Genomic DNA, 23,310 nt, shown 5'->3' on the forward strand with positions numbered 1-23,310 from the left:
AGGAAATGAAGTAATGTCTGAATGAATGCCTTCTCTTGGTGTCTGCAGTAGTGCAGTTCACCATGCAGGGGACAGCATGGCCTGTCACAGCAAACAGTGGTGTGATTAAGAATGAAGCTACAATGCAGTTTGTCTCTCTGACTTCTGACTGTTATGCCATTGTTTTTATTAGACTGGACATATTCTCCAAAGTTTGGGTGAATAAATGGATGCCTTTATTTCCTATACAGATCAAAGTGAATAGGTTTCTAGACATTGTTCACTCCATTCTTTACCAAGGTCTCTCTCTTTTGAGACAATTTGCGTTTAAAGGTTTTAAAATTCAGATTAGCATCGTGCTAAACCTTCTAAAATGTTTACTGAATTCATTTTATTGATGTATAGACAACATAAAGATACAATTTAACATCACTGTACTTGGATGAACTCAGAACACTCTCGTAAAACGTGCACCGGAATTGATCCATTCACCTAAACCATCTGGTCCCTCACTTCCCTTTATCCGGAGTCAATAAGTTGTGGTCAACCAGGGAGGGTAATCAATGAATCAAATCAAGGCTGGCTAGATCGTTCTCTCTGACACCTTCACAGCACATTTATAGTGTGAACAGTACATCACAGAGAGAGGGGGAGTGGTGGATGTTAGTGGGTGGACATTACAACAACAGGATGGTCTGTAGTGCGTCCCAAATCGCACCCTATTCCCTATATATTAGGGGTGTAGACGGGAGTGATCAGAGTCCCAGCCAGTCAGAGTGATCAGAGTGTGATTAAGCATTGGACAGGTCCAGGATTGGGGCTAGGGGGGAAACTCTGGCTTCATTACCTTTGGTGGGTCATCTTCTTTTGTTCTGCTTCAATAGCTTTCCCCTTAGGGTCCACTCTGGGCCCCAGACCCATTACACACACACACACACACACACACACACACACACACACACACACACACACACACACACACACACACACACACACACACACACACACACACACACACACACACACACACACACACACACACACACACACACACACACACACACACACACACACACACACACACACACTCTCTAGGCACCAGACCCAATCAAGGCTGTGGAGTAGAGGATGAGCAGGTGGCTCCAGACAGACACAGTGGGCTACATCCCGCCTCCAGGCGGCCTCTCCGACAGCTCTGACAGTGTGGGTTTGGGCCTGGCCGCTTCTGAATCAACCCAGTCTGAACGGCTGTCTGGGTCTCTGGGTCTGTGTGGTGAGTCACAGCTCTGAAAGGCTCCCTGGTTATTCAGTGAATTGGAGATCTGATGCAGTTCCTTCTTTCAACGGCAGATGAGGTGTTGTGATACCATTTAAGGCTACGGAGACTCACTATCGTCATTCTCTGAATAATGCATGGGAAATAATGTTGTTTTGTACCCATGAGATACGGTATGTGTTGACGGCAGATGTAGGCTCCGTCTCAAATATGACCTTGTTCTCTATATAGTTCAGGACTTTGGCCAGGTAGCTGGTTGTATTTAGTGTTTTACATGATGCTCTAAAGATAGAGTAGTGGACTACTTCACCGTAGACCGTCTCTTAGAATAAAGGGTTCCAAAAGGGTTCTTCGGTTGTCCAAAGGAGAACCCTTTTTGGTTCCATGTAGAACCCTCTGTGGAAAGGTTTTCCCTAGAACCAAAAGGGTTCTACCTGGAACCAAAAAGGGTTCTTCAAAGAGTTCTCCTATGGGGACAGCAAAATAACCCTTTTAGGTTCTAGATAGCACTTTATTTTTCAAATAGTGTAGTATCTTCTACCGTCTCACACGGCCTCTCTGTCCCTGGATTGTGTGGAGTTCCTGACATGGTGAGCAGTAGTAATTAGCCCTAAATCAGTGTCACTGTGAGATCAAGGGAAAGTTGTGTAAATCCATTGTGAGGGATTAGACGGTCAATACAGAGGGGCGTCTGTGGTGTCAACCTGTCGCTCTGATAACATCACACTTCGATTCACACTCCTGTTTACATTGGGGTGTGTGTGGAGGGGGGGTTATGTGTGTGTATGCCTTTATCACTAACACGTCCGATCATACGCCTCAGTATGAAGCTTCCATAACATGTTGTTCATCACCGAGCTACAGTGTGATGAGTTAATGCAGTCAAGCAGCAGAGTGCGCAGCAGGGAGTGCAGGACGGATAATGGAGGCAGAGGACGTGTCCCAAATGACATCCTATACCATGAATTGTGCATTACTTTTTACCCTAAACCTAGTAAACAATAGTGCACTATAAAGAGAATAGGGTGGCATTTGAGACAAATCTAGAGTGAAACAGCTGGACTGTAAAGAGAAGTCCACCGTCGCCCCTCCGGTCTGTCTGCCCTCCAGCTCTGGCTCCCTCCCTGGCTCCAGCCCTCTCTGGCTCCCTCCCTGGCTCCAGCCCTCTCTGGCTCCCTCCCTGGCTCCAGCCCTCTCTGGCTCCCTCACTGGCTCCAGCCCTCTCTGGCTCCCTCCCTGGCTCCAGCCCTCTCTGGCTCCCTCACTGGCTCCAGCCCTCTCTGGCTCCCTCCCTGGCTCCAGCCCTCTCTGGCTCCCTCCCTGGCTCCAGCCCTCGCTGGCTCCCTCCCTGGCTCCAGCCCTCTCTGGCTCCCTCACTGGCTCCAGCCCTCTCTGGCTCCCTCACTGGCTCCAGCCCTCTCTGGCTCCCTCCCTGGCTCCAGCCCTCTCTGGCTCCCTCACTGGCTCCAGCCCTCTCTGGCTCCCTCCCTGGCTCCAGCCCTCTCTGGCTCCCTCACTGGCTCCAGCCCTCTCTGGCTCCCTCCCTGGCTCCAGCCCTCTCTGGCTCCCTCCCTGGCTCCAGCCCTCTCTGGCTCCCTCACTGGCTCCAGCCCTCTCTGGCTCCCTCCCTGGCTCTAGCCCTCTCCACCATGATTTCCCTCATGGTTTGGGTTTATTGGATCCTTATCAGCAGGGCCTCTGTCTACTGATTTTGTCATTTTAAGGAAAGAAGAAGGCTTCTGTATTACTAATGCATGTGTCAGATTATCAATATTTGGCATATTTGTTCTTCTTCATCTTTATCAACCTGGTGAAGAAAAGAGTCATGCTTTAAATGGAAGTATAATTGAAGCTGTTGTTCATATTGAAAGCTTTACTGTCAACAGCATTTCATGATTCACTTTGAATGTTTGCAACGCTTACTCAATCTCTGTTGATGTATAGCGACAAGTTTGATTGAAGAACAACTGAATAACTCTTAGTATTGTCTTCAGTTGCGAAGCCATTTAATGCATTCAGCCAAATGGGAACAAAATAAGTGTCTTGATTGAACATGACCTTTTCTCACAGGAAACTCACACAAGTCTTTCATTGAATTAATCTTGGTTGAACCAACAGAATAATCACATGGTTGGACTGATAGGGACAAATGAATATATATTACACACAGGAAACTGTGACCAAGTTCCACTTTTTAAAGAGGAAATAAATAAGTATATAATAATAACATCCTTTTAAAGTTCACCGTGTTTGCACGGAATGCCCTTTGCCCTTTGATCTTTGTTTATTGATCTATTTATGTATTTTTTCATACACTGATTCACTCTTCAATTTAATGTCAGGCCACATTTTGGGTCAGGGTGGATAGAATATAGTGGAATGTGTTTCTTTGTTAGTGTGTGTGTGTGTGTGTGTGTGTGCATGTGTGTGTGTGTGTGTCTGCATGCGCGCATGCGTGTGTTTGTGTGTCTGCGTGCTTGCTGGTGTGTGTATCCGTTTTTGTGTGTGAATGTGTGTGTGTTTGTGTGTGCGTGTGTGTGGTGGATAATGAATTTGCCTAGAAATCAGCCGAGATGTACTAATCTGTCTTCCCTTTGCCTTTCATGTTATGAGTTCTGGGTCAGTGATTGTAATATTTCAGTTCCCCAGAGACAACGTGAAAAGGGCACAGAATGTCAGCTGAAAGTTCCTGAGCCCTGTGGATTGACAGCACCCTAGAATGGTGAGCAAGCTTGTGAAATACACTGTACATGCAATCATGTATATAATGAAGCAAAGTTCCCATCCCATCCTGGTAATGGACTTTTGTACGATGAAGTGGATTGCATAGTACTTCTCATTTATGGGCAAAGTATTTAATTCAATATCACTGTTCAGGCCATGTGATTATGATGGTGATTGATTTTCTTGGTAATGATTGTGATCACTCAGCTTATACAGTGGAGAGAACAAGTATTTGATACACTGCCGATTTAGCAGGTTTTCCTACTTACAAAGCATGTAGAGGTCTGTAATTTTTATCATAGGTACACTTCAACTGTGAGGACGGAATCTAAAACAAAAATCCAGAAAATCACATTGTATGATTTTTAAGTAATTAAATTTGCATTTTATTGCATGACATAAGTATTTGATCACCTACCAACCAGTAAGAATTCCGGCTCTCACAGACCTGTTAGTTTTTCTTTAAGAAGCCCTCCTGTTCTCCACTCATTACCTGTATTAACTGCACCTGTTTGAACTCGTTACCTGTATAAAAGACACCTGTCCACACACTCAATCAAACAGACTCCAACCTCTCCACAATGGCCAAGACCAGAGAGCTGTGTAAGGACATCAGGGATAAAATTGTAGACCTGCACAAGGCTGGGATGGGCTACAGGACAATAGGTAAGCAACTTGGTGAGAAGGCAACAACTGTTGGCGCAATTATTAGAAAATGGAAGAAGTTCAAGAACTACACGGCAGGACCTGGTCAATGACCTGAAGAGAGCTGGGACCACAGTCTCAAAGAAAACCATTAGTAACACACTACGCCGTCATGGATTAAAATCCTGCAGCGCATGCAAGGTCCCCCTGCTCAAGCCAGCGCATGTCCAGGCCCGTCTGAAGTTTGCCAATGACCATCTGGATGATCCAGAGGAGGAATGGGAGAAGGTCATGTGGTCTGATGAGACAAAAATATAGATTTTTGGTCTAAACTCTACTTGCCGTGTTTGGAGGAAGAAGAAGGATGAGTACTCCCTGCCGACCTGGCATCTTTTCACTCCCTCCTCTCTACATTTTCTTCATCTGTTTCTGCTGCTAAGGCCACTTTCTACCACTCTAAATTCCAAGCATCTGCCTCTAACCCTAGGAAGCTCTTTGCCACATTTTCCTCCCTCCTGAATCCTCCCCCCCCTCCTCTCTCTCTGTGGATGACTTCGTCAACCACTTTGAAAAGAAGGTTGACGACATCCGATCCTTGTTTGTTAAGTCTAATGACACTGCTGGTCCTACTCACACTGCCCTACCCTATGCTTTGACTTCTTTCTCTCCTCTCTCTCCAGATAAAATCCTGCGACTTGTGACTGCAGGCCGCCCAACAACCTGCCCGCTTGACCCCATCCCCTCCTCTCTTCTCCAGACCATCTCCGGTGACCTTCTCCCCCTACCTCACCTCGCTGATCAACTCATCCTTGACCGCTGGCCATGTCCCTTCCGTCTTCAAGAGAGCGAGAGTTGCTCCCCTTCTCAAAAAACCAACACTCGATCCCACTGATGTCAACAACTACAGACCAGTATCCCTTCTTTCTTTTCTTTCCAAAACTATTGAGCGTGCCGTCTTTAGCCAACTCTCTTGCTATCTCTCTCAGAATGACCTTCTTGATCCAAACCAGTCAGGTTTCAGGACTGGTCATTCAACTGAGACTGCTCTTCTCTGTGTCACGGAGGCTCTCCGCACTGCTAAAGCTAACTCTCTCTCCTCTGCTCTTGTCCTTCTAGACCTGTCTGCTGCCTTTGATACTGTGAACCATCAGATCCTCCTCTCCACCCTCTCCGAGCTGGGCATCTCCGGCGCGGCTCACTCCTGGATTGCGTCCTACCTGACCGGTCGCTCCTACCAAGTGGCGTGGCGAGAAGCTGTCTCCGCACCACGTGCTCTCACCACTGGTGTCCCCCAGGGCTCAGTTCTAGGCCCTCTCCTTTTCTCCCTATACACCAAGTCACTTGGCTCTGTCATATCCTCACATGGCCTCTCCTATCATTGCTACGCTGACGATACACAACTAATCTTCTCCTTTCCCCTTCTGATAACCAGGTGGCGAATCGCATCTCTGCATGTCTGGCAGACATATCAGTATGGATGACGGATCACCACCTCAAGCTGAACCCTGGCAAGACGGAGCTGCTCTTCCTCCCGGGGAAGGACTGCCCGTTCCATGATCTCGCCATCACGGTTGACAACTCCGTTGTGTCCTCCTCCCAGAGTGCGAAGAGCCTTGGCGTGACCCTGGACAACACCCTGTCGTTCTCCGCTAACATCAAGGCGGTGACCCGCTCCTGCAGGTTCATGCTCTACAACATTCGGAGAGTACGACCCTGCCTTACACAGGAAGCGGCACAGGTCCTAATCCAGGCACTTGTCATCTCCCGTCTGGATTACTGCAACTCGCTGTTGGCTGGCCTCCCCTGCCTGTGCCATTAAACCCTACAACTCATCCAGAATGCCGCAGCCCGTCTGGTGTTCAACCTTCCCAAGTTCTCTCACGTCACCCCGCTCCTCCGCACACTCCACTGGCTTCCAGTTGAAGCTCGCATCCGGTTACAAGACCATGGTGCTTGCCTATGGAGCAGTGAGGGGAACGGCACCTCTGTACCTTCGGGCTCTGATCAGTCCCTACACCCAAACGAGGGCATTGCGTTCATCCACCTCTGGCCTGCTGGCTCCCTTCCTTTGCGGAAGCATAGTTCCCGCTCAGCCCAGTCAAAACTGTTCGCTGCTCTGGCACCCCAATGGTGGAACAAGCTCCCTCACGACGCCAGGACAGCGGAGTCACTCACCACCTTCCGGAGACATTTGAAATCCCACCTCTTTAAGGAATACCTGGGATAGGATAAAGTAATCCTTCTACCCCCCCCAAAAAAAAATTGTAAAGTGGTTATCCCACTGGCTATAGGGTGAATGCACCAATTTGTGAGTCGCTCTGGATAAGAGCGTCTGCTAAATGACGTAAATGTGCCCTTGAGCAAGGCACTTAACCCTAATTGCTCCTGTAAGTCGCTCTGGATAAGAGCGTCTGCTAAATGACTAAAATGTAAATGTAAAATGAGTACAACCCAAAGAACACCATCCCAACCGTGAAGCATGGAGGTGGAAACATCATTCTTTGGGGATGCTTTTCTGTAAAGGGGACAGGACGACTGCACCGATTGAGGGGAGGATGGATGGGGCCATGTATCACGAGATCTTGGCCAACAACCTCCTTCCCTCAGTAAGAGCATTGAAGATGGGTCATGGCTGGGTCTTCCAGCATGACAACGACTCGAAACACACAGCCAGGGCAACTAAGGAGTGGCTCCGTAAGAGGCATCTCAAGGTCCTGGAGGGCCTAGCCAGTCTCCAGACCTGAACCCAATAGAAAATCTTTGGAGGGAGCTGAAAGTCCATATTGCCCAGCGACATCCCCCGAAACCTGAAGGATCTGGAGAAGGTCTGTATGGAGGAGTGGGCCAAAATCCCTGCTGCAGTGTGTGCAAACCTGGTCAAGACCTACAGGAAATGTATGATCTCTGTAATTGCAAACAAAGGTTTCTGTACCAAATATTAAGTTCTGCTTTTCTGATGTATCAAATACTTATGTCATGCAATAAAATGCAAATTAATTACTTAAAAATCATACAATTTGATTTTCTGGATTTTTGTTTTAGATTCCGTCTCTCACAGTTGAAGTGTACCTGTGATAAAATTTACAGACCTCTACATGCTTTGTGAGTAGGAAAACCTGCAAAATCGGTAGTGTATCAAATACTTGTTCTCCCCACTGTATATATTTTTGTTTACCATCTTGTGTTTTTCTGTAATGTCAACACAAAGCTTTCTTCCCCAGCCTCACAAAAACACGCACACACACACACACACATGCATGCGCACGCACAGCGACATGCACACGCACACACACACATAAACACACAGCCAATCTCACTCAGTATCCCGTGCCCATTGGTAATTGAAACAAATAGCTTATTAATACATTTTGATAGGAATCAGGACGACCTTGGCTTGGCTGTGAGCACAGAGGAGACGGAGATGGCAGCAGTGCCGTGGCGGTGTGTGTGTGTGTGTGTGTGTGTGTGTGTGTGTGTTGGCTACATTAAGGGCTTGGTGGAGGCCTGGCATTACTCTACTGATCCCAGACCAGCAGGACTGTTAATAACGTCTTGCTGACACTCTCCATCACTCCTAATAGAGATATTGTTGTAGCCTGCCATTCCCATTCCCATCTCAGGGCTGCCTGGCAAATGACATTAATTTTCCAATATAGTGCACCACTTTTGACTAGGGGCCCATAGGGAATAGGGTAACATTTGGGACACAGTCCAGCCCTGCAGTCCCCAGAAAGAATGGATGAGGCAGGACCTGCGCCCCCCATCTCTCCTCATCTACCACTATGGAGAGAGAGCCCAGCCCATGTCCTGCAGTCCCCAAAGAGAATGGATGAGGCAGGACCTGCGCCCCCATCTCTCCTCATCTACCACTTTGGAGAGAGAGCCCAGCCCATGTCCTGGAGTCCCCAAAGAGAATGGATGAGGCAGGACCTGCGCCCCCATCTCTCCTCATCTACCACTATGGCAGGAGAGTCAAGACCAGGTCTGCGTCACAAGTGACACCTTATTCCGCAAAAAGTAGGTCAAAAGTAGTGCACTTTATAGAGAATAGGGTGGCATTTAGGATGCCGATCAGGGTTCTAATACATTCATGTCTGTCCAAATGGATTTTCCCCAAGTCTATAAGACATAACCATCATACTGTAATGGAACAAACTTTGAAATGATCAATTATTCTAAAAGTGATTTAAGTATTTGCCAACATACAGTGACTTGAATACATGTGGAAATGGAACGTTTATTTGAGGTAATACGCATTTGGAAGGGACAAAAAATACTGTTTTAACAGGCTGTGTTCACTGGTCCGTTCTTTTGGAAGTAAATATAATAGTGTTTGTTGGGGAGATATGAGGCCTCTGTGGCCATGTTCTGAGAGTCCTGCCCAGAATCAAGATGTACAGTTGAAGTTGGAAGTTTACATACACCTTAGCCAAATACATTTAAACTCAGTTTTTCACAATCCCTGACATTTAATCCTAGTAAAAATTCCCTGTCTTAGGTCAGTTAGGATCACCACTTTATTTTAAGAATGTGAAATGTCAGAATAATAGTAGAGAGAATGATTTATTTAAGCTTTTATTTCTTTCATCACATTCCCAGTGGGTCAGAAGTTTACATACACTCAATTAGTATTTGGTAGCGTTGCCTTTAAATTGTTTAACTTGGGTTAAACGTTTCGGGTAGCCTTCCACAAGCTTCCCACAATAACTTGGGTGAATTTTGACCCATTCCTCCTGACAGAGCTGGTGTAACTGAGGCAGGTTTGTAGGCCTCCTTGCTCGCACACGCTTTTTCAGTTCTGCCCACAAATGTTTTATAGGATTGAGGTCAAGGCTTTGTGATGGCCACTCCAATACCTTGACTTTGTTGTCCTTAAGTCATTTTGCCACAACTTTGAAGTATGTTGGGGTCATTGTCCATTTGGAAGACCCATTTGCGACCAAGCTTTAACTTCCTGACTGATGTCTTGAGATGTTGCTTCAATATATCCACATAATTTTCCTTCCTCATGATGCCATCTATTTTGATTTTCCCATGATGTCAAGCAAAGAGGCACTGGGTTTGAAGGTAGGCCTTGAAATACATCCACAGGTACACCTCCAATTGACTCAAATTATGTCAATTAGCCTATCAGAAGCTTCTAAAGCCATGACATCATTTTCTGGAATTTTCCAAGCTGTTTAAAGGCACAGTCAACTTAGTGTATGTAAACTTCTGACCCACTGGAATTGTGATACAGTGAATTATAAGTGAAATAATCTGTCTGTAAACAATTGTTGGAAAAATTACTTGTTCATGCACAAAGTAGATGTCCTAACCGACTTGCCAAAATTATAGTTTGTTAACAAGAAATGTGTGGAGTGGTTGAAAAACAAGTTTTAATGACTCCAACCTAAGTGTATGTAAACTTCTGACTTCAACTGTATGTGTGTGTGTGAGAGAGAGAGAGAGAGAGAGAGAGAGAGAGAGAGAGAGAGAGAGAGTAGGGGAGAGAGAGAGAGAGAGAGAGAGTAGGAGAGATAGAGAGAGATAGAGAGAGAGAGTAGGGGAGAGAGAGAGAGATAGAGAGAGATAGAGAGAGAGTCCTGCCCAGAATCAATCTCTGTTTAATTGTGGCGATCCTCTCTGTAATCGTCTTCCTTTTATTACAGAAGCTCACACTTGGCTCAGGAAGCCACTAGCCTCAATCACTTTATTGTCCGCCTGCCTGCACTCGCTAAACTAAACCCTCCTCTCCTCTCCTCTCCTCCTCCTCTCCTCTCCCTCTCCTCTCCTCTCCTCCTCTCCTCCTCCTCTCCTCTCCTCTCCCTCTCCTCTCCTCTCTCCTCTCCTCTCCTCTCTCTCCTCTCCTCTCAGGCTTGTTATGTGTTACTGTAACCTGAGGTCAATAAAGTAATGAATTGTCCCTGTGTCCAACTAGGCTCGACTAGGCTCGACTAGGCTCAAGGGTGTGTTTGTCATGGTCAGTGTCCCATCTGCGGCTGCACCGTTGGCAGGAAGATTTCTATTTTAACGAGTCGGCGGCGCAGGACATAATGCTCATCACGGACCAGGCCCTAATCCCAGAGACTGGGAAAAGGAAAAGACGGTGTAAGAGAGGCTGATAAATAAATGATCCGCCTCTACCCTCCGTTCTATTGGCAAACGTAAAATCATTGGAGAACAAATTGGACGAGCTCCGTTCGAGACCATCCTATCAATGGGACCTGAAGAACTGTAATATCCTATGTTTCTCTGAGTCATCGCTGAACATGAATATGGATCAAATACATCTAGCTGGTTTTTCTATGCATCAGTAGGACAGAAAGGTAGCATCGGTTAAGCTCAAGGGGGGAGGTGCATGTCTCTTTGATAACAACAGCTGGTGCGCAATCTCTAATATTAAGTAGGTCTCAAGGTTCTGCTCGCCTGAGTTAGAGTATCTCATGATAAGCTGTTGTCGTGTATTGAGATTATGACTATTTTGGAGGAACAAGGAATGTTGTTTAGGTTAGTATCAGAAGGCAATGTTTTAGGTGTAATACCACATACCACAGACAGGAGGTGGGTTGTAGACAGGGGAGACTGGTGATTGGCCAGAAGAGGGGGCATCATTGTTTATAAATAGGGGGGAAAATGACGGAGAGGGTAGAGCAAGCAGCCATTCTGAGGCGTCGCTCTCCGGGTGTCATGTCACCTGTTACTCATGCTGAAGCTTGTGATCTGAATAAACCTTATGATCGACGTTCAGTATGAGCAGACTCTTTAATTGATGGTAACACCTACGATTGACGTATACTACAAATGGAGGCACTGCTGAGATATTGATTGCATCGTTATTGGTCCCTTTCCTGGATTCGCGAAAGTTGACTACTGTTCAAGCCGGCTAAAGGTGAGATTATTCACAAACTTTGGACACTAGTCATTTCGTTGATTGGGGAGAGGGCTTTGACGGTGTACAGTTAAAAGTACTTGGGTCGTTATTGAGGTATGGTGTTGCTGTTAACTGGGAGTCTGAACGAAAATATTCTAAATTAAACGCTGTTTACAACAATGGATTGTGTAAATGGATTGGTAGAGAATAATGTTGGAAGATATCTGCATAGTTAGGGCACCGTGGATACGGAAAAGACCTCTTGATCGAGGCGATTCTTTATGAATGGGCTACAAATCCTGGGCTTAGTTAGACTGAATCAGGTTGATTCCTTAAGCGGGAATTATGAAGTGAATTGGTGTATTTACGTTATACTCCTCCTCTGGCCGACGGGAAATTGGTTGGGGATAACCGCTTGATATGAGATTCATCTTTCAAGGCAACAAAAAGTTAGACGGGGAGAATTGGACGATTATTTATTTGGCAACGGTGCAGGGTATGTTTCTGTGTAGTAGGCTGCAGTTGGCTAGAGGCTGAAGCTAAGGCTGGATTGTTTTGGGACACGTGGTATATCGTTGCTCAGGCTAATCTTTGTAAGGCTAAAGTGTGAATCATGCTATAGTGTACCTTAGGCTAAGCTAAATGCTAATGCTACATGCTAATTGTGTTGCGTGCTACATGCTAACGTATCCTTAGAGATTCCGTTGCGACGGGTGAAAGTCTCTTAAACTTGTTTATGTGTTTGTAAGTCAGGTTATATGTTTTGTGAGCTCTGTTATGTGTAATTGTGTGATTATAAGGTATATAATGGTGATGCTGTAGCGTAATGCTATCGGTCTATTGTGTGGGAAGCATGGGCTTAAGGGGTTGTGCGCATGTGCGTGTGATTTTACGGGGCTAACAACTACGACATGAGGTCGCGTTGAGCCTACAAAACAAAATGGTGGCTTAGGGTCAGAGGTCTTTGGGGTTTCTTTGCAGGGGTTTAATAGCTACTGAGAAGGAAAGGTGGACACCATCTTTTAAAATCGTTAGAGTGACTTTTTATTTGAACGGGAAACTATTTGGCGATATGTAGTAAAGGTATAAATCAAATATATGTTGACGGAGTATAATTAATTAAATTAAAAGACGATTAAAATTGAATGAAATGTTTTGGAGCGATCTATGTAATAAATGATATTTGCGCATGCGTGGGCTTCTGCAAAACAACACATTGGTTAAACTGCAGGGGGAGACAGAGGAACACAGACGATGGAACAAATAGGCACAAGGAGATTTTAACACGATGATTCTAGTTTAAACGGTGGTGGGTTAAGATGAAACTTGTTTTGGGACCTATTGAATTTATAAATTAAATATATGGTAACGGATTATAATAGAGTGAATTAAATAATTAAATGACGGATTAAAAGCAAAATGTTTTTGGGCGATCTATAATTAGTCCTGAGTTTAGTCTGAGAGTGAATAATGTAGAACGAATGAATTTTGAATGGTTGGAAATACTCAGTGATGGCATGAACTACTAAAAGCTGTTCTTGTGTCTTTGTCCCTTGTCATGAGAGACAGGAGAGAGGGGGAGCGAGGAGATACAGGAAGTGATCACGTCACGTGGCAGAGGATCAAGTCAAAAAGGTTTTGGTACTGATTATGGTTACAAAATCTTTCCCTAACAGGATATGTGATGTTATGACGATTTTACATAGACTTGGCAAATACTATTTCATTAAAAATTGCATTTTGGAGGCTATGTGCATCACTGGGGTTTAATTACAGATGTGTTGGGAATCCAGGATGGATTGAGGAGTCTTCTGTAAATTTATGATAATTAGAGCTAATAGAGCAAGGGGTTATGGGAATTGGAGTATTGAAGGGTTGTAAGGTTAGAAGGCTTTGTTTATGGGTATTTTAGTCTGAAGATGATTAACTTGCATTTACTTGCATTTGATGGGTTGTGGTAATATACTCAACACTAATGGATAAATTGGTGACATAGGAATAAAATTGGGTTTAATTATTCAGGATGGTTAATGGATTTGTTTAGGTTATATTAAGAATTACAGGGGGGGAAGCCTATATAACTTATATAGTCTAAAATAGGATAGTTCACAATAAAGGAATAGAAAGGCTTGTTACAAGTGGGTAAAAAATTATCAGGACTATGAAAGTCAGTACATTGGTTGATATAGTGCATAGTGGTAATCCTTTAACTAAAGTGTTGCTAGGGTATCCGGCAAGTGAAACAAAAGTTGCCCTTCATTCTCAAACAGAAATTGATAAAATATGTCAGCGATAAGATAGGTTTAAAAAGTAGAGTTTAGGGAGGTTTATTCTCAGTTTACAATAATCATCCAGGAGTGATTATTGCATCAGAAATATAGATTAATAATAGATAGGGTACCAGCAGAAACAACGATGAAGATGAATTCAAAACTCCAGAAGTAAGAAGAACCGACATGTCTGGAAACGAAGAGAAGGAGGTTTAGAAAGAGGAAGGAGAAGAGGATGATGGAGAATGAGAGTGATTGATGAGAGGTCATGGTGGAGGTGACTCTGTGATCAGAGGGAAGTGGCAAGAGAGGAAAGAAGAAATGGATACTAGAGATTTGATCTCTGATGGAAGTTGAAGATGAAGAAAGCGATGAAGATTTGGAGATTAAAGGTGCTTTATTTTCAAGAGGAGTTTGTCCTACAAGGACTGGCACAGAAGATGATGGAAGATGATATTTCAAGAACAGAACTTAGAAGATAACCTTTTGAAGAATACTGATAGGTCCACAACGAGAAGAACTGGACGAAGAAAACTCAATCAAATACAACTTATAACTGGTGGTGGAGAAGAAGAAAAGTATGAAGAATCAGAGTGAACCAAATCAACAATCACTGTTACAGCTTCAACTGAACAATATCAAATGCAATTGTACCAGCAAAGGGGGTACCAGATGTTCCCCTATCCACAGCAACAAGTCAGGAGGAAACAAGAGAACATTTTTAAGGAAGATACAGGAGCAAGTGAAGATCACCTGTTCTCCAGGTGAACACTAAATATTCTAGAGTGCCTAGAATATCCAGAAGGGGGTATCAGCTGATAGCATCGATTAGAGAAGAAGAGAAAATAGCCAACAATTGAAGTAAAAACAACCGACCATTAGAAGTGATAGTGAATAGGGGAAAAACTTATCTGGGTTCAGCCTAAAGAGGTTAAACATATCACTCTGTAAAATAAACTAATTAGGTTAGGATAGGGATTTGAAGTAGTAAAACAGTTTACTCTTCGGGAATCAATTGAGCTCTGCTATAGAAGTCAAATAGGAATTACAATAGACATACTAATATTAGGACAATAGATCAAGGATATTGTGGGAAGAGATGTATGGTGTAAATTGAAGTGTTCGATCAGAGGCACACTGGACGACTGACTGTCTGGTGGAATATTTTAAGAAGTGGGGTGTTTGGGAATCAGTTGCTTAAAAGATAATATCATAGGAAGGATGATAATGTATTAGATTGCCTGTTAGACAATCTGTCTGGGAAAAACCTTAATAGGGGTGACTGTTATTTTGGGTTACATTCTTACATTAAGAGATTTTAGGTTAGGCTAAAAGGTGTTTAGTCGTTTTGCCAAGTCTGTGTAAAGGAGTCAGAAGCAGGTGGGGAACTTTCCCAATCACATATTCTAAAAATTTGGTGGTAAGAGATTTTGTCAATAAATCAGGGGAAAAGGTTTTAAATGTTATGAGAGAAAAGATTAGATTAAAATAAGTTAGGAGAACTAGGGGTGAAGGAACTCTGAGACAGTAAGCTAAGTTTCAAAGTTAGTAGTAAGACAGAGAGAGAACAGTGAGGAAGGACATTTTAAAGTTTAGTGGGAAGATATGGTAGGAGTTTAAATCGATTAGGAGCAGATGCATTGAGAAAGTATGTGTTGCTGAATGATTTGAGGGTGATTGAGTATCTATATTTACAGTTTCCAGCAGGGAGATCAAGGTCATTATAGGTGTACTTTGTGTAATCAAAAGTTTGAAAGTCAGGGATTTAGAGATAGGACTGAGATTTGGGGAAAAAGTGACACTAGTGGTGATGGATGGAAGTACAAGGAAAGAGTTCAAAGTCTTAGGGGAAAACTGGGGGAAACTAGGAGTAAATAAGGACATTAACACTTCAGTCTATTAGAACAACAGAGAGAAGCAATTTAACTCTTTCAACATTGATAGGTATTAAAGTCATAAATATATCGCATTTGATTATAAGGGAACCAATACAGCACCAATTTTAGGGGGAAAACACTTATTAGGGTTTAGGATGGGGACGTTTCTCTCATATGGAGAGATAATTATGGAGAATAAGTGTTGTTATCAGGACCAGGAGTAAAAGGAGGTATAGTTTAGAAGAGGGTTAGGAGTGACTGTTCACTTATTTTGCGTAAGGTTACAGATAAAGATCAGGGAGAATATGTGTACTTATCTAGTGAAAGCATAGAAATTTGTTCCGGTTAAGAATTATTGTTAAAGGGCTATGTAATTTGTAAGGTGATGCTTATAATGGAAGATTTGAAGTCTGTAAAACTTTCCACAGTCACAGAGGGAGTTAAGGATAAGTTTATTACAGTAGTCACTCCAATAGGGAATAATCGAATAGGATGTTGGTAGTTTCCCACTAGAGGGAATTAAGGGTTTTAATTCATCAACTAAATCAACAACGTTAATGGTAACTTTGGGAAGGGATTAATGATACGATGGTAATAGCAAATGTAGGAAGGATGACAACAACTTTTCTGAAATTAAAGGAGGCAGCAAGAGAGACTCAGGGGTTTAGGTTACGACGAATAGGGTTAAAAAGCAGAGCAGATAGTAGTAGAGAGCAATATAGATTAATCTGGAAACGGAGAAGAGAGATTCATCAGGAAGCTCGGGATGGGGTCTTTTGATTTTGATGACAGAGGGGGGGGGCATCTGATCAGTGCTGCTCGTTCCTCTGTTGTGAAAATTAGAGATAGATTAACTCATTCTGTAAGAATCAGTGAGGAATCTTGAGGGTTGATGTCTGTTGGGGATGCCAGCCCAAGACGTGTTGGACGGTTGCGCAGCCTCTAGCGGGTCTGGGTCAGGGTTATGCTTTGTCATGACTGTGGTATCGGCAACAGTCATTGACAGATAAAATAATGTAGTTGTCAGAACAGTAGGGTTAAGTGTTCTTGGGTAAATGGATTACCCTATGGGAATTGTTAGATGGAAAGTAAGGTCAGGTAACAGTGGAAACCTGAAGTATTCAGGTGAAACATTGAGGGCTAAAAGTTATTGTTGTTCTAATAAAACATATGAGGTAAAGGGTATGTTTATGGGAATATCATATTGGGATGTTATATGATAACTTTGGATAAGTATGAACATAAGGTTAGAGATGACAAATATAATGTAATTTTTATGTACCAGGTAGTAGAAAAGCAGGACTTTGATGGTTAAATGATTAGCTTTTGACTGACAATGTGACTATGGGGAATCTTAGAGATATTTAGGGTTTGGGGGTGATAAAGCATCTATATTCTTACATTAGGGATGGACAGGATTTGGTTACATGTCAACATTGAAGCTTCCATATGAGGCTTTTACTATTAAAAGAGAGTTAGCACCGAACACAGCTAAATCTAGGGTTAAAAGGGTGACATGGCTACATGTCATAGTCTTCAAGCCTACCATTGGAGAATGAGTCTAAGGGAGAAGGGGGGACCTCTTCCATGATATGGTGTAACATTTGGGAGATCTGAGAAGATTTGGTTGCAAGATCAGTTAGGCCAGTAGGGGCAGTGATGGGTCAGATTTTAGTTTCAGCTTTGATAACACTGTGTGATGTTTGTACTGACCTTTGCAAAAGCTATGATATTAAGATGGGTTGGTGTTGTGATGCCTGGAGACAACACTCAGATGCCGGTGTGGACTGTTCCTGATCTGGATAAAGATGGACAAGTGGAACTGATGGATAAATATCATTTTGGATTATTTGATGATTTTTCAAATTGTTTTTTCAATATTAGTATGATTTTTAGTATGATTTATGAATCAAAGGGGGGAATGGATAATGTGATTTATGCATCATTTATGTATCATTTTTTTTAAATTCTTAGGTGAAATGGAGGTTTAATTTGAAAGTGGTTGTTTTGCAAAAGATACTGTTTGGTCGTTTATTTTCTTGTCATTCCAGAAGCATTTGGGAGAACATGTGGAGATTGGAATACTCAAACAAAGACAATATGAAGGGACAATATGACTGGAGGAGATGAAACAAGGAGGGTGTGGCTGATTCCATCATCAACAAGTCCATTGGAAGAGGGCACTACAGGGAGATGAAGTGTAGTGGACTACATTCCAGTGTTGGCAATGAAATATAGACATATTTGATGTGTAATACATAATTGTGTAATAGTCTCAGGTATTAATTTTTGTAGAATGATGTTTGATGTTATTGAATACATGGGAGGATCTTAGATGCTTTTGTTTATTTCGATGGGGTTAAGGGACAGAAGGTCTAGGAAGGGAGAGATTCATTGTACGATTCGATGGGTTGACCAGCCGTACAATGGATATTTATGGATAGGATTTTGTTTACAGGTGTATTTAATTACATCATAGTTTCAAATGCATTTACATGGTTAATGAGGTTATCTGGAGTACCGACGGTGGTTGCCTGGGGCAGAGGGACCGTGAGAGAATTTTACTGTCTTGATTGATATGGATGGATGGCTGCTGGACAGTTTTTCGCTCTTACACTCCATAGAGATTTCTTCATATGTCATAGTAATGTATTCATACTTCATAAACAGTTGTTCATATGTCATAGTAATGTATTCACACTTCATAAACAGGTATTTCATAGAAAGGTATTTACACTCAAGAGGAGAATGGGTTTGGTTTAATGTTAAAGATACTCAATGAGATAAATGGTTACTAGTCATAATCCTATTCTGTTTGGTTTCGAGACGTTTAGTTCGCCTCTCGAAGGGGGAATATGTCGTGTATTGAGATTATGACTATTTTGGAGGAACAAGGAATGTTGTTTAGGTTAGTATCAGAAGGCAATGTTTTAGGTGTAATACCACATACCACAGACAGGAGGTGGGTTGTAGACAGGGGAGACTGGTGATTGGCCAGAAGAGGGGGCATCATTGTTTATAAATAGGGGGAAAATGACGGAGAGGGTAGAGCAAGCAGCCATTCTGAGGCGTCGCTCTCGGGTGTCATGTCACCTGTTACTCATGCTGAAGCTTGTGATCTGAATAAACCTTATGATCGACGTTCAGTATGAGCAGACTCTTTAATTGATGGTAACACCTACGATTGACGTATACTACACTGTAGACCACACTATTTACCAAGATAGTTTTCATCTATATTTTTCGTAGCTGTCTATTTACTACCACAAACCAATGCTGGCACTAAGACCACAATCAACAAGCTGTATAGGGCCATAAGCAAACAAGAAAATGCTCATCCAGAGGCTACGCTCCTAGTGGCCGGTGATTTTAAGATAGGGAAGCTAAAATCTGTTTTACATCATTTCTACCAGCATGTCACCTGTGCAACTAGAGGAGACAAAACTCTAGATCACATTTACTCCACACACAGAAAAGCATTCAAAGCTCATACGCCCTCCATTTGGAACCATAACGCTATCCTCCTGATTCCTGCTTACAAGCAAAAACTCAAACAGGAAGTACCAGTTTACGGAAGTTTTCTGATGAAGCAGAGGATAAGCTTCTTGACTGTTTTGTTAGCACAGACTGGAATATGTTCAGGGATTTACCGATGGCATTGAGGAGTTTACCACATCAGGCTTCATTAATAAGTGCATTGACGACTTTGTCCCCATAGTGACCGTATGTACTGTACATATCCCAACCAGAAGCCATGGATTACGGGCAACATCTGCACTGAGCTAAAGGCTATAGCTGCCGCTTTCAAGGAGCGGGACACTGATCTAGATGCTTATAAGATATCCCGCTCGACGAGCTCCGACGAGCCATCAAACAGGCAAAGCATCAATACAGGACTAAGATAGAATTCTACTACGCCGGCTCTGATGCTCGTCGGATGTTGCAGTGCTTGCAAACTATCACGGATTACAAAGGGAAACCCAGCCACGAGGTTCCCAGTGATGCCAGCCTACCAGACAAGCTAAATGTATTTTATGCTCGCTTGAGGCATGAGAGCATCAGCTGTTCTGGATGACTGTGTGATCACGCTCTCTGTAGCTGATATGAGTAAGACCTTTAAACAGGTTAACATTCACAAGGCCCCATATTATCAGGACTCGCACTCAGAGCATGCGCTGACCAGCTGGCAAGTGTATTCACTGACATGTTCAAACTCTCCCTGACCCAATCTGTAATAAAATACATGATTCAAGCAGAACACCATTGTCCCTGTGCCAAAGAATGCCAAGGTAGCCTGTCTAGATAACTATCACCCCGTAGCATTCACATTTGTAGCCATGAAATACTTTGAAAGGCGAGTCATGGCTCACATCAACACCATCATCCCAGACACCCTGGACCCACTCCAATTCGCATAACGCACCAACAGATCCACAGATGATGCAATCTCTATTGCACTCCACATCTTCCCTCTCCCACCTGGACAAGAGGAACACCTATGTGAGAATGCTGTTAATAATTGACCACAGCTCAGAATTCAACACCATAGTGCCCTCCAAGCTCATCACTAAGCTAAGGAACCTGGACACCTCCCTCTGCAACTAGATTCTGGACATCCTGACAGGCTCCCCCCAGGTGGTGAGGGTAGGCAACACATCCGCCACGCTGACCCTCAACATGGGGGCCCCTCAGGGGTTTGTGCTTAGTCCCCTCCTGTACTCCCTGTTCACCCACGACTGCATGGCCACGCCTGACTCCAAACCATCATTAAGTTTGCTGACGACATGACGGTGGTAGGCCTGATCACCGATGACGATGAGACAGCCTATAGGGAGGAGGTCAGAGACCTGGCAGTGTGGTGCCAGGACAACAATCTCTCCCTCAACGTCAGCAAGACAAAGGAGCTGATCGTGGACTACAGGAAACGGAGGGCCGAGCACGCCCCCATTCACATGATGGGGCTGTAGTGGAGCGGGTAGAGAGCTTGAAGTTCCTCGGTGTCCACATCACTAAGGACCTATCATGGTCCAGACACACCAACACAGTCGCGAAGAGGGCACGACAACACCTCTTCCCCCTCAGGAGGCTGAAAAGATTTGTCATTGGCCCTTCAGATCCTCAGAAAGTTCTACAGCTGCACCATTGAGAGCATTTTGACTGGCTGCATCACCGCTTAGTTTGGCAACTGCTTGGCATTCGACCGCAAGGTGCTACAGAGGGTAATGAGTACGGCCCAGTACATCAGTGGGGCTGAGCTCCCCACCATCCAGGACCTCTATACCAGATGGTGTCAGAAGAAAGCACACATTGTATATAGCCAAGTTATCGATACTCATTGTGTATTTATTATTACTATTATTATTACATGTTATTACTTTTCTATTATTTCCTATTTTATTTCTCTCTGCATTGTTGGGAAGGGCCTGTCAGTAAGCATTTCACTGTTAGTCTACACCTGTTGTTTACAAAGCGTGTGACAAATCAAATCTGATTTGAGGAAGGAGTTCCTCTCGTTATGCCCAATGACAGATGCCGGCTGTATGAAAATCAAACAGATTTACGATGATCTGTGTGTGTGTTGTCTGTGCGCCTGCGTGCGTGCATGCAAGTTCACAGCAGCCTTCCCTCCCCAGAAGTTTCAGGTCTTGATAAACAGTGAATGAATTTCAAACAATGCAACCTCTCCAGCTCTCTTGGTGTAACATATTTGTTTAGCTGTATCTAGTTTTGTAGTTGCTCCCCGAAATGTTCTTTGCAAATCGAGGCCTTGTTTGTAAAGCTGTCAAGCTGTCCCCTCGATGCCCTTCACAGCTATCCTGACAAATACACCAACTGCTTGCAGAACTGTCATGCCAAGCTGCAGGCTCTCTCTCTCCTACTATCTCTCTCTCCTACTCTCTCTCTCTCTCTCTCTCTCTCTCTCTCTCTCTCTCTCTCTCTCACTCCAGCACAGACATCCAGAGACATCCATATTCTGTAGCCCTACTGATTCCTTAATTAAAAACACAGTCACAATGAATTTGCGGATGCAGGGTAATGCATGGTTTGCCATGCTTTCCAATGTGTGTTTAATGGTTGGACTGTTTCCACTGACGTTAAATGAAGAGTTTGGCCCAACTTTCTGTGTCAAAGGCCCCCTCTGTTTCTCTCTTAGGTAGGGGTGGAAAGTATCAATATATCTCTTACTGAGAATGTAATTATTGTTGGACAATTTATGCTCCACCAACTTCTGGACAAGGGCATCTGCCAAATTACCAAAATGTAAAATGATGCTATTTGAGTGAAAACAAATGAAATCCTTAACATTGTAAAATAGATTACGACTCTCTGTGACCAAAACTGATGGAACATGTAAAATAAATCAACTTTTTAGGGGTGTAGCTAATATTATGATGCGAAACACCACACGCAACATTAATATCTAAAATGTCATGCTGTACAAGCATGTCTTTCATCAAATTGCCACAACTTAGACCTTTAATACAGATGGTGACTGCCATGATGTCATTGTAGCAACCAAATGAGGACATTTATAGTTTGGCTGAAGTTATGTTGTTGGCAATGAACTCAGTCCTATGTTACTGCAATGCTGTCGCCTGTGTGTGTGTGTGTGTTTGTGTGTCTGTGTGTTAACGGGCATGCACACACGCACATACACAGACACATGCACGAAGGTATGTATACATGTATGCATGAAGGCAGGCAGGCACAAACACACACAGTTAGACTGTGCCTCCTATTCATCCCCACGGAGGGAATGATTAGTGAGATTGATGAAGGAGGCTTCCACTTTGATGGTGTATAATTGCTTCTCTGAGGTTGACTCTGAGGCTTTCAGTTGTCAATAAAACCATGCCAGTCTAATTGCTCTTGATTAGTTGTGAAGGAAATTGTTCCTTTTTCACAGAGTCACAAATGTGAGAGATTAACGATTGATTCAGGCAATTTAGCTAATGAACTGCTTTTATTTTTTCATTGATGAATTTTCTTGTACTTTTGTCACTTTTCTAGCCTTGGAACAATGATATCATTGAATTTACTACGAACATACACAGAATATTATGATCCAAGTGAAAATAACTATTGTAATGCATTGAGCATAAAAACCACTGTAAACTCCTTCTTCAATCTACCTCACTTTGTATTCCATTTAACTATGTCCCTTTGTCTTATAGATCTCCCCGTGAGCACATATAACAGCACATTATTAACAGCACATTATTAACAGCACATATAACAGCACATTATTAACAGCACATTATTAACAGCACATTATTAACAGCACATTATTAACAGCACATTATTAACAGCACATATAACAGCATATTATTAACAGCACATTATTAACAGCACATTATTAACAGCACATTATTAACAGCACATTATTAACAGCACATTATTAACAGCACATATAACAGCACATTATTAACAGCACATTATTAACAGCACATTATGAACAGCACATATAACAGCACATTATTAACAGCACATTATTAACAGCACATTATTAACAGCACATTATTAACAGCAAATATAACAGCACATTCACCCTGGTGGTGTGGATGTCAATATGAACCAGTTGACAGTAATAGGCTGTGAATGTGTGAACGCGACAAAAGCTCTGGGAGAGGGATGGGATGCGGCGGCTTGATCTAAGCTCTAGGCTGGAAGTCACCTGCAATTCTC

This window comes from Coregonus clupeaformis, unplaced genomic scaffold (assembly GCF_020615455.1).
Source record: "Coregonus clupeaformis isolate EN_2021a unplaced genomic scaffold, ASM2061545v1 scaf0335, whole genome shotgun sequence".
Taxonomy (NCBI): Eukaryota; Metazoa; Chordata; class Actinopteri; order Salmoniformes; family Salmonidae; genus Coregonus; species Coregonus clupeaformis.